Source organism: Tamandua tetradactyla, chromosome 22, assembly GCF_023851605.1.
Source record: "Tamandua tetradactyla isolate mTamTet1 chromosome 22, mTamTet1.pri, whole genome shotgun sequence".
NCBI classification, from domain to species: Eukaryota; Metazoa; Chordata; class Mammalia; order Pilosa; family Myrmecophagidae; genus Tamandua; species Tamandua tetradactyla.
In genome coordinates, this window is record NC_135348.1 from 15,311,654 (window position 1) to 15,323,278 (window position 11,625).

At 42.9% G+C, this 11,625-nt stretch overlaps 1 long non-coding RNA gene across 3 annotated transcripts; it reads left to right on the forward strand.

Moving 5' to 3' along the window:
• Window positions 1-2,331: 2,331 nt before the first annotated feature.
• On the forward strand, window positions 2,332-9,390 carry LOC143666052 (uncharacterized). 3 transcript variants are annotated; one of them, XR_013167335.1, is made up of 4 exons: window positions 2,332-2,441; window positions 3,027-3,407; window positions 3,783-3,945; window positions 9,042-9,390. It is a non-coding gene; the product is annotated as an uncharacterized LOC143666052 (long non-coding RNA). The 3 variants fall into 3 exon arrangements; XR_013167336.1 differs by lacking the exon at window positions 2,332-2,441 and adding an exon at window positions 2,786-2,903; XR_013167334.1 differs by lacking the exon at window positions 2,332-2,441 and having other exon boundaries at window positions 2,786-3,407.
• Window positions 9,391-11,625: the final 2,235 nt, after the last annotated feature.

Sequence of the window (11,625 nt, forward strand, 5' to 3'; positions counted from 1 at the left end):
TCTTTGAGCATAATTAGGACCATTTTTAAAAAGTCTTTGTCTGGTAAGTCCCAAGTCTGGTCCCCCTCACCTTCTCCTAGCCTGGACCATTGCTTCCTGTTTCTTTATAACCTTTTGATGAAAGATGGACATTGTGATATTTTAATGTATCTCTGGGATTTAGACCTTGAGACATCTGTTCCTTAAGCTTGCATCCAACTATTATTACCACAGAGCTTCCCTTGAGTGCCAGGAGCTAACCAAAAAAGAAGGAAAAAAAAGAAACCACCTTTCCCAGGTGCCCCAGACTGACCTCTGTGAGTACTCTCCTTCAGGGCTTACCCACACACTGAGCTTAGAGAACAGCTCCAAGTCCAAGCACAGGCACTGCCCTGATCATTTCTGCACAGGCATCTTGTCTTGGACATGTGCTTGTGACCCTAAAAAATTTTCCCATTTACAAGGTTCTGAATGTACCTGCATCCCTAGAAACCGATTCATGGGCATTGTACTGGATGCCCTGTAGCCCCAAATCCTTTGCCCCAGGCAGCAGACTTGACTGCTCCCCCACAGTACTCTGTAGGAGTGTTCTGTGAGTTAACTTCTACGCACAGGGCAAGCTCTGGGACAGCCGGTCCCTCAGGCCACTGCCAGACAGAATGGGCCAGTCAAACATGCTCTGAGTGTGCATATGAGGTTTACTTTGCTCCCTCTAGAACTGGGACCAGTGATCAGCAGTGGGAGTACGTGAGGGCTCTGCACCAAGCTGGGAGGCGATGAGGGAAGGGCCAACCAGAGTGTTGAGATCCTACTCCTTTGCACTGTTATTGTAGTCTTTCCTTGTTTTCTGGAGCTTTGAGAAAAATGTTTCTGCCAGTCCTTGCTACTTGCTCAAAGCTTCTGTGGGAGAATGAAAGTGTCTCATTCACTCTGTCATCTTGATCAGGGCAGGGCTTGAAACAATAGCTTTATTCCAAAGCTAAGGTCTACTTACAGTCAAGAAGTATGTTTACCTCCACTGAGACTCCTTTCTATGCACCATGGATAATGAAGCATGAAACAGAGTTGGGGAGGGAGGAAGAAATGGGACTGTCGTGGACTCTGTCTTTTGCCTCTTGAGGATCTCTCCTGCTTCTTGACTTGGGGTGGGGGGCAGGGGGAGCAGTGCTCTGGGAGGCAGAACCCAGCAGGCGAAAGCAGATTCATGATAGACACTTGAAGTTCACTCTTCAACCCTTCCTGTGAAACTGCAATATGTTCTGTTTCATGTTACCTAAATTGTTCACAACAAGCAGCTGTGCTAGGTCAGAATCTCAGAGGTGCTTCTGGGATTCCAGACAGGGTGGGGGCTGCCACCCTGCGCTCTCTCTCTCTCTCTCTGGCTGGGAATAATAAAATTCACAAATGTGGAGCATCTGGGGAATTTATGGGCTAAAAAGAGAAGCTCCTGGCTGGAAGTGGCCAAGATTCCTGGATCTTCATGGTGTCAGGAAACAGTTCCAGGGATGTTTTGCTTTTGCTATTGAGCTAATTATAGAGCAGCGACTTATTGACATTACTATGCTCCAGGCACTGTACTAAGTACTTTTATTACAGATATTATATTCATCCATTCAATTAGTTCTGGTAGTATTTAATCCTCCCATCAAACCTGAGAGGTAAGTATTAGCAGGCATGTATTACAGATCAGTAAATGGATGCTCAAAGAACAAAAATAAGTTGCCCGAAGTTTTGACAGCTTCCAAGGCCGAGTCATGACTCTAATCCATGCTGTTTGACCCAAATATTGTGTTTTATAATGACAGTATGCTTCCTCTAATGAGTTTATTCTAAGCTAATGAATATATCAGACAAGCTTTTCTCCACCTCATACCCTACCCACCAAATGTTTGGGTGATTAAAATAGTTGAGTTCACTTAAAAGGGAAGTGAAAAAAAACAGCGGTTGGGTTTGTCCCAGTTACATGAATTAATTCTGTCTTGGGGTTCTGATGGCAGCATAAACCAAAGGTCCCAGAATCCCATGATGAAATTATATTGTTAAAGCCCTTGGCAGCTTAGCTATTATCTTATGTAAAATATATGCATGGTTTCTGAGAACCCCTATTCGCCAGCAGACAGGATGAAAAAAATATTACTAATGATAGGGATTCTATGCTACCATGTCAGTATTTATGTGACATTGAAAGGAATGTTGCTTGTTTGGAATCTGGAAGGTAAACAGACAGAGTTTCAAATTCCAACCCTCTATTGTGGAAAGTAATAAGCATGCTGTGTGGTCATGCAAATTAAGGAACTCTGAAACCCCAAACCTCCAATCACAGGCCGGGCACACGAACATTCCAAACACGTCTCTCTCCCCAAAAGAAAGCCTGGCTCATGCCGTGGAATCTTTTCAAAGCCAGCATCAAAGGCTGCGGCGAGCTCAGTATTTGGGACATCTCCCTGCAGCCGCGTCCCAAGGTGGGGTGGGGTCAGCGAGAGCAAGTAACCAAATAGTTTTCTCTGAATCTCCATAGTTGGAATTCCCTCTCCCAGCCTGAGCTCCCCTGCAGCCCCCTCCCCTTTCAAAGGGCTCTGGGCTTAGCGCCTGACCCACCCCACGCCACCCACCTGCTGCACGCGGCATTGCCCAGCCCAGGCATAAAAGAACTTTCCTCCTGCAGAGAGGACAGAACCTGAGACACACCCTGGCTATCTATAGAAAATCCCTCAAGGGGTTCTGCTGACCAAGTCACTCGAGATGCCTCGTTGGGCTTTATTATGTCACAGGAACCCTGGCTGGAACGCTGAGGATTAAATTCTAGGCCCTTCCCTGTGGGTTGAGCTCCCCGGGAGGGAAGCCAGGAGCTTTCTCCCTGGCTCAGTCACCCTCTGGGCTTTCACGTGCCTCCTATGGAGTGTTTCTGTCCCTCTGGTCCCGAGGTGCGTGGCAGCTCAGTGCGATAGTCTAGACCTGCCGAAGCCCCCTGGACCAGGCAGCTCAGGGACAGGGAGGGGAGGGAGTGAGGGCGCAACCTTGACTTTTGGCCTGGTTTTTAATTCCAGCTCACAGTGTGGATTTGGGCAAGACTTAATCCCCCAGGACCTGGTTTCATCCCAAAAGAGCACCTGGTGTTGAAGTCAGGATCGCTAGGAGGCAGGGAGCTCTCAGCAAGTGCTGATGGGGGACTTTGGAGAACATGACCCAGTGGTCACAGTTTCATGTTGCCTGAAAGACCGCAGAAAAGATGCCAGAGTGAGGAAATACCTCAGCTTTGCATTGATACGTTAAAAAAGGCACGGAAGGTGTCAGATGACATAAACCTAATAACCTCTGTGTCTTCATGCGTAAAATAGGAGCTGTAGTATATATTGACCACATAGGTGTGTGGTGAGGAATAAATATGTTAATACACATAAAGGATTTCAAACATTGTCTGGAACACGGTAAGTTACAGCATCATGATTATTATTAATATTACAAAGCCCCAAAGCCTTTCTAGACACAATGCTTTGAAAAGAGCACCAGTGTTGGTGACATTTATTGCACATGTATGCCAGTCATTCTGCTGAGCATTTAAAATAATCTTATTTCGTTGACAACCCTGTGCAGGAAGTTCAATCCCTTCCATCTTTGAGTGGGTGGAGAACCTGAGCATTTAGTGATTTGTCCAAGGTCTGGCCATGTCCCTCTCATTACCTCCGGGCGCATCCTAACTTGACTCCTCTCTTGCACACATCTAGCCTCTCTGAGTCTCATATAGAGATAAAGGGCAGTTAACCATAATATCAGCTCTAATTCCTTCAAATGATTGTCTCTAGGAAGTGCTGTGTAAATCATGACATTCTGCACAGAAATGGGGGTGGGGAGATTTCATCTTTATATGAGAATCACCTTCAAAAGAGGGAATATGGAAGTTGAACTTGAGCAGGTGGAGAAGCCCAAACCTCCGTGGGACTGTCCTACTCCTGCTCAGAGAAAGAGGTGAGTCAGTGGGGACACAGGACACACTGGATCTATGCCAAGAACACAGGAGACTCCTATAATGAAGGGGCCAGTTTGTGCTATGAAAAGTTGAAGGTCAGATCTCCTTGAGTCTTTCATACACACGCGCACACACACACACACACACACTCCGATACTCTCAGTAATAATGCATCACTGGGCGTCCACCTAGCAGAGTAAGTGAGACATGTAAACAAACAATAAATTATGCCTGTGCCAGTGGGGCGTAGAAGCAGTAACTATAAAATACTGCCCAGGGGAGAGAAAGTTTACTGAGACTGTGATAGAACACCCTTATCTCCTTGCCAACGGCATTATTTCACAGCCCAAGGAAGCTGGCAGAGTTGTTATTTCTTGATGGAGGGCTCTGTCTTTTTCCTTTTTCTTAGACACCTGATTTGTTTTCTTCTTTAAACCATGTGCATCTTTCCTTCTGAAACAATCTTGAGAAACAGATTCCTTGCGTTGTTATGAAAAGGAAGTGGGTTGGATGCTCAGATGGTTCAGTGGTGAAATGCTCACCTTTCATGTGGGAGACTCGGGTTCGATTCCCAGACCATGCACCCCCCAAAAAAAAAAATTTCATAAAAAGAGAGTGGGTAGCGTAAGGAATTCTCGATGGCGAGGCTTCAAGCACTGCTGATTTGGCAAAGTGGTCTGGCACATTGCTTTCTCTCAAGCCTTCAGATGTGGTGCAGACCTTGGTTCCTGTCACATCTGACAGTCCCCCGGTGGCCCAGCATTGAGAGGCAGCTCTGCACAGTGGCCTGGAGCCTTGGTCTCCAAAGCAGTTATCACATCCACATCCCAAACAATCTATCGGAAGTGGAGAAAAAATAAAACGTTTACATTTATTTTTCTATAGTTTTGTGTTTTTGGGGGGTGGTGGTGCATGGTCCGGGAATCGAACCCGGGTCTCCTGCATGAAAAGAGAGCATTCTACCACTGAACCACCCATGCACCCTCCTACATTTATTTTTATGTCCTCATTAAAAAAAATTTTATTATAGAAAATTTATATAAGGGAGAGAGAGTATAATATAATGAATCTCCCATGTACCCATCATCTAACTTCAAATATTTAGGTGATCAATCCATGGCCATATTTGTTTCCTCTATTTACCTGCACAGTGCCCCACTCCACCTCCCACATTATTTTAAGCCAATCTTGGATTCTATATCATTACTTCTATAAACATTTCAACATATGAATCTAGGAAATAAGCCCTTCCTTTTTAAAAAACATAACTGCAATGCTATCATTATGCCTTAGAAAGATCAGCATATAACTTCAATATAACTATCCAATGAGTGTTCACAAGTCCCCAATTGTCCTATAAATAAAAATATATATATATAATTTTTTTTTTTACCGTTTGAATTTGGGCCCAAAGGAAGTCCATTCATTGCAATGGATAAATATTTCTCTCATGGCTTTTGGTCCCCCTCTCCATTTCTCTCTCTTACCTCCCTTTTCTTGCAATTATCTGTATATTGTGGTTGCTGTTGATGTTGAAGAAGTGGATTATTTTACCAGCTTAATTTTCTTCAGACCGGGTTTTTTTTGTTTTTTTTTTTTTTTTTTGCATAAGCAGGCATGGGGAATCGAACCTGGGTCTCCAGTATGGCAGGCAAGAATTCTGCCACTGAGCCATCATTGCCTGCCCTTCAGGCTGGACTTTAGTGATGATGTTCCCATAGTATCATTTGTCATGTGCCTCCATCCGCCGTATTTCCTATTAATGGAAAATCAAAAGGCTCACTTGGGTTCCAGTTAAATATCTTTGGCAAGAACACTTCCTTGATTGTGTCATGGACATCTGTTGGGAGTATATAATGTCTTCTTGTGATAGCAGTCATCTTGAATGATCATTGCCAAATTCTTTAATTTGCTAGTAGTTACAAAGTGTGATATTCTAATTATTTCCCTTTTCACTTTTAGCGGGAAGGCTTCCATAAAACCAATCTTCTCATGAACTATTTGTTAACCCTGAAGCACAATTCTTAAGGGCAGACAGAATAAATGCTTCTTTTTCTTTATCAGTCATGACTTGGTCAGCTAGTATTGTCCAAAAGTGATTGCCAAGATATTTTAACAGTATTATTATGATATATGAATTTCAATATATATTCTGTGGTTTAACACATTGCAGTTGATATCTTAATACTCAGAAATGTCCCATTTTTGGCCAATGAAAACTTATGCAATTGGTTCCTAAGTCCTTTGGCTATAACTCCAGTAATAACTGATAGCTTCCTTGCTTTCTGTATGACAAGATGTTCCAGGCTTACCTTATATTTTGTATCTTATATTTAAGATATATGTATATCTTAGATCTTAGATTTTTCCGTCCCCCAGACTGAGAATCAGTCACTTAGCTTAGAAGCCCCAGTTCCTTTGTGTGGGAAAAGGTATTTAGAGACCATACTCTGGACTTAGGGTTATATTACCCTTTACTTTCTATTTTAGTAGTGTATGTGTTATAATGTACATAATATATTAATACTGTGATAAATAAATGTAACTGAGACAAACTAATAAAGATACACATATTTCCTGGTAGGGTTACACCAAACAAAATCTAGAAACTACTTGTTTATACATAGGCCTGGGGAATATGTTTGAGTTGCAATCCCAGGCCCTCTTTCTTTCTAGTTGCTTAGGTTTGGTCAAGTTCCCTTTTCTCCTTGAGTCTCATTTTGCTCAAATATAAATGGAAAGTGATAGATAGATGATGGATAGCTAGAGATAGATGGCTTGAAATAGATGGCCTGGCATCACTCAACAGATGAAAGCATCCATAATATATCTGTTTAAAGGTAAATATTCCAGAGCCCCTCTTATAGAGAAAGTTCTGCATTTGCCCTCAAGGAACTAGCAAACTTGAGGAACAGAGAAGCCCTCACACAGAAAAACTTACACTGCAGCCATCTCTCTGAGGATCTAATGAGCCATATGGAGAGAAATTCTTCTGGAAATTCCGAGGAGAGAGCTCTCTAGAGCCTGGAGAGACCTGGGAGTCTTTGTGAGAATGATGGGACATAAACTGCACCCTGAAGGCTGGCCTGGGGAGGTAGGAAGGGGGTGGAGTATGGGGAAAGCATTTTTGAGGTGGGGGAGATGACCTTTCCGGGAAAAGGCAACAAAGTAGAGGTTGGAGGAGAAGACACTGGAAGAAACAGCCCCAGGAAGGAAAGATTGTTCCAGAGCACCAAACCTCCCCAGAAGCGCACAGAAAGAGGACAGAGAGGAGAACCCCTTTGGCTTTGAGAGAACAGGTTTTGTCTCTCAGTGGTAGAGGGAAGCCAGACTGCCTCTGAGAGGGAGGAAGGGGAAGGCAGCCAGAAGGATTCTCGGTGGTTGGTTTGTAAAAGAGCAAAGCAGCCAAGGCCCTAGGAACCTGCAGTGGCAACCCAAAATATGCAGACTGCAGGTGGCTGGTGGCAGGTGGCAGGTGGCAGGTGGCAGGTGGCAGGCATAACTCTACCTGGAGGGTGATGCTAGTGGAAAATAGAGATTGTTACAGTGGCCTGGATGACCCAAGTCCCAGGAACTGCTAAGACCAGGTTGGCAGCAGCAAAGCAAGCTCAGGAGCAAATGAAATGTGCTCTAAAAACCTATGGGAGAGTCTGGCTCCCAAAGGCTGGGCCCAGTCAGGAGCTCACATCATTGGAAGCCTATGCTATGCCAGGCTCGTATTAAGTTCTTAACATATGTCCTCCCATTTAGTCCTCGTAGTAAACTTCTGAAGTAGATAAATTATTCCTGCCTAACAGATGAGGACACAAATGGGAAGTGGGATTCCAACTCAGATCTGTGTCTGGAACCCAAGCTTTTTGCCCTATCACCAGCTCTCCTTTGAAGTGACGATCAGAATCATTCATTTAACAAATAATCATTGGTCATACATGGCGGGAGCTGCTACTTATTGAACCTTTTTTTAGGTGCCAGTTCTGTTCTGTATTTTACATGCATGGACTCATTTAATTCTCTCTTATAAGAGAAGCTTTGCTATTATTCCCATTTTGGAAATTGAGGCACAGAGAGGTTAAGCAGCTTATTGAACATCACACAGTAAGGACAGTGCAAGGATTCACACCCAGGGATTCTGAACCAAAGCCTGCAGACTTAGCCTCACCTCCGCCTCCCCGTGGGCGCTCACCTGTGCCAGGCGTCACCTCCATCCCATGTTCTCTTTCTAATGTAATAATGTGGGTGCAGGGGAGGTATTGTGGGTGAGTGGATGGAAAGGCTGATTCCACAGAAATTTCCTGGGAACAAGATGCCCGAGGGGGCAGGTGGAGGCTCTTGTGAGTGTCACTTATAGGCTAATGACAACATTATTTCCTTGCTGTAAGCCCTGAGTCTAACATGAGGTCAGTTCAGCTCCTTTTGGCACCTGTTTTGGGCTCTGAGAAGTCTGAATGCCAATGGTAACAGTATGTATTGGGGAGGGCACCCATCCAGCCATTCTGGTAACCATGGATGTTTTTTAAAAACTTAAAACTCCTCTTGGGAGGCTAGAGGGAGATTAAAACAGGTGGTGTTAAGAGCAAGAGGGATTGGAGAGATCTTCTTTGTCTCTTGGAAACTAAGGGCAATGCCTGTTCTACTGAGATTTGCAGTGGCCTTTATCTTTCTTAAATGACCACATAGGAAGATGATCAGAGCAGCGATGCAGCATTAGAAATGCGAAAATGGACAAGTAACAGCTCGGTGAGCTCACTGGCTGCTGAACCCATTTGTAAGATGGAGATCTGAGAAGCAAACACACCAAAGCACAAGGGGCCTTTGGAAAGAAAGCAATGGAACAAATGTCAAATGTTTTTCTGAACAAAAAGAGAAAGCAATGTGCACAAGCCCTCAGGCCCTTTCATTGTGAGGAAGGCCGAAGGTTTCCTAGGTCAGTTCCGTGCAGTGGTTATAGCTACTTTTAGTAAAAACCAAGCATCCTGGAGCGTTAGAGGTAGAAGGGGCCTTCGAGTTCATACTTTATAGTCAGACCACCTCACTCTGTAAATGAGGAAGCGAATGAAATGACCTGAACTGATATTTTACGTGTATTTTCTTGCAGGATGCTTATGAAAGTCAGATCAGCCATCAGATTGGAAATTGGTCACCGGATTGGAAAATGCTAATGTCTGTGCCCTACTGTGTTTCACACACTGGCTGAGGCTCCTACATAAATGATCTCATTTAATTGTCCCAAAGACCTGATGAGATAGGTACTCAAACAGCCCATAATTTCATAGATGAGGACATTGAGACTTGCCTGAGGCCACCTTGCTAGCAAATGGTGGGGCCTCTCGACCTAAATCCCATGTTCAGTGTGCTTCACTGCCTCTTGACAAGAGTTGGGAAATGGTAATATAAACCAGGATATGTCTTATGGGATATCATTTTACAATTAAAAATCATTATGAACTCTGTGTAGTAACACTATAAATGCTAATTTTATATTTAGTGGAAAATGCAGTATTCGCTGTGAAAATATGCATAAGAAAAATGGATGTAGAACACTCAACCACAAAGAGTGGCAGAGAAGTATGGTAGGCTTATTTATCCCCTGGTTTTTCCCCTCATTTTAATCTTCTGTAATGTGGTATGGGTCTTTTGTAATGAAAGATTGAAAATAATCAGTTTTTCCTTGAAGAACTATCACTATACTCCTAAAATCGATAAGGGAAAGGCTAAAATGAATAATAATATATTTTCCTCTCCTTGGCAATAAAAGCTAAGAAGTAATTGATTTGCTGCTTAAGATAGAAGGCCATTATACAAAGTCTATACATAACACAACTCTCTTTTCACATTTCATCAGATGTGATGAAAACTACAATTCGAAGAACTTAAAATTTTGAAGTGGCGCTATTTTTACACCAAATCTGTTAATACAAACCTTCCTATGTTTCCCGGGGTAGTGCCTAATTATTCTTTCCTTCTGCAACTGACTTCAAGCCAACATTGAGAATCATGGGCATGTAGGCTTGGAAGGTCCCTTAAATTTCTAGCCTCTTTTTTTTTTTTTTTTTTTATTTTATTTTCTCAGAGCCTTTCTTTTTTTTTTTTTATTAATTAACGGAAAAAAAGAAATTAACACAACATTTAGAAATCATGCCATTCTACATATGCAATCAGTAATTCTTAACATCATCACATAGATGCATGATCATCGTTTCTTAGTACATTTGCATCGGTTTAGAAGAACTAGCAACACAACAGAAAAAGATATAGAATGTTAATATAGAGAAAAGAAATAAAAGTAATAATAATAGTAAAAAACAAACAAACAAACAAAAAAAAACCTATAGCTCAGATGCAGTTTCATTCAGTGTTTTAACATGATTACTTTACAGTTAGGTATTATTGTGCTGTCCATTTTTGAGTTTTTGTATCTAGTCCTGTTGCACAGTCTGTATCCTTTCAGCTCCAATTACCCATTATCTTACCCTGTTTCTAACTCCTGCTGGACTCTGTTACCAATTACATATTCCAAGTTTATTCTCGAATGTCCGTTCACATCAGTGGAACCATACAGTATTTGTCCTTTAGTTTTTGGCTGGACTCACTCAGCATAATGTTCTCTAGGTCCATCCATGTTATTACATGCTTCATAAGTTTATCCTGTCTTAAAGATGCATAATATTCCATCGTATGTACATACCACAGTTTGTTTAGCCATTCTTCTGTTGATGGACATTTTGGCTGTTTCCATCTCTTTGCAATTGTAAATAACGCTGCTATAAACATTGGTGTGCAAATGTCCGTTTGTGTCTTTGCCCTTAAGTCCTTTGAGTAGATACCCAGCAATGGTCATATGGCAATTCTATATTCAGCTTTTTGAGGAACCGCCAAACTGCCTTCCACAGTGGTTGCACCATTTGACATTCCCACCAACAGTGGATAAGTGTGCCTCTTTCTCCGCATCCTCTCCAGCACTTGTCATTTTCTGTTTTGTTGATAATGGCCATTCTGGTGGGTGTGAGCCTCTTTGGACGGACATGGAAATGGTGGCGCAGATTGGGGGAGAAAAGGGAAGACACTTACCCACCCAAGATCTCGGGATTCTTAGTATTTGACTTCTGAATATAAACTCCATGCTCTTTAAGGGTAAGACCCTTTCTTTTCTTGTGCCAGTCCCAGCACCTCGTGCAGAATCCTTCCTTTATGAGATGCGGTTACACCTTTGTGGGGTGACAGATAAAAAGCCCAGTTCCATAACAACAGACCATAGCACTAGCTTACAATTGCCAAATGCTTTCTGCCTGCCAAGCACTGAGCTAAATGCTTTACAGGGCTTCTTTTGCCCAGAAAATAATATAATAGTAGTATTATCAGCTTGATTTTTATGCTGAGGAAATGAGACGGAAGAAGGCTGAGCCACTTCGCCATGTTGCATAGCTAGCTAGTGGCTGGGCTAGGCTTCTAAACTGGACTGTCAGACCAATAGCCACTGCTCCTTAGAGTTGAAAGGGACTCACTGGGCCAACCTGTGCCTTCGGCCAGGATTTTATTCCCAGGGACTTTAGAAAGTTGCCTGAGGTAAGGAGAGATAGACTGAGTGCCCAGTGTCCATAGTTTTGCAGCATAAGAGCTCCCAATTGGTCCTTCTTCCCCTTTTCTCTGCACCCAAACTTGTCTAGGTGGAAAACAAGCTA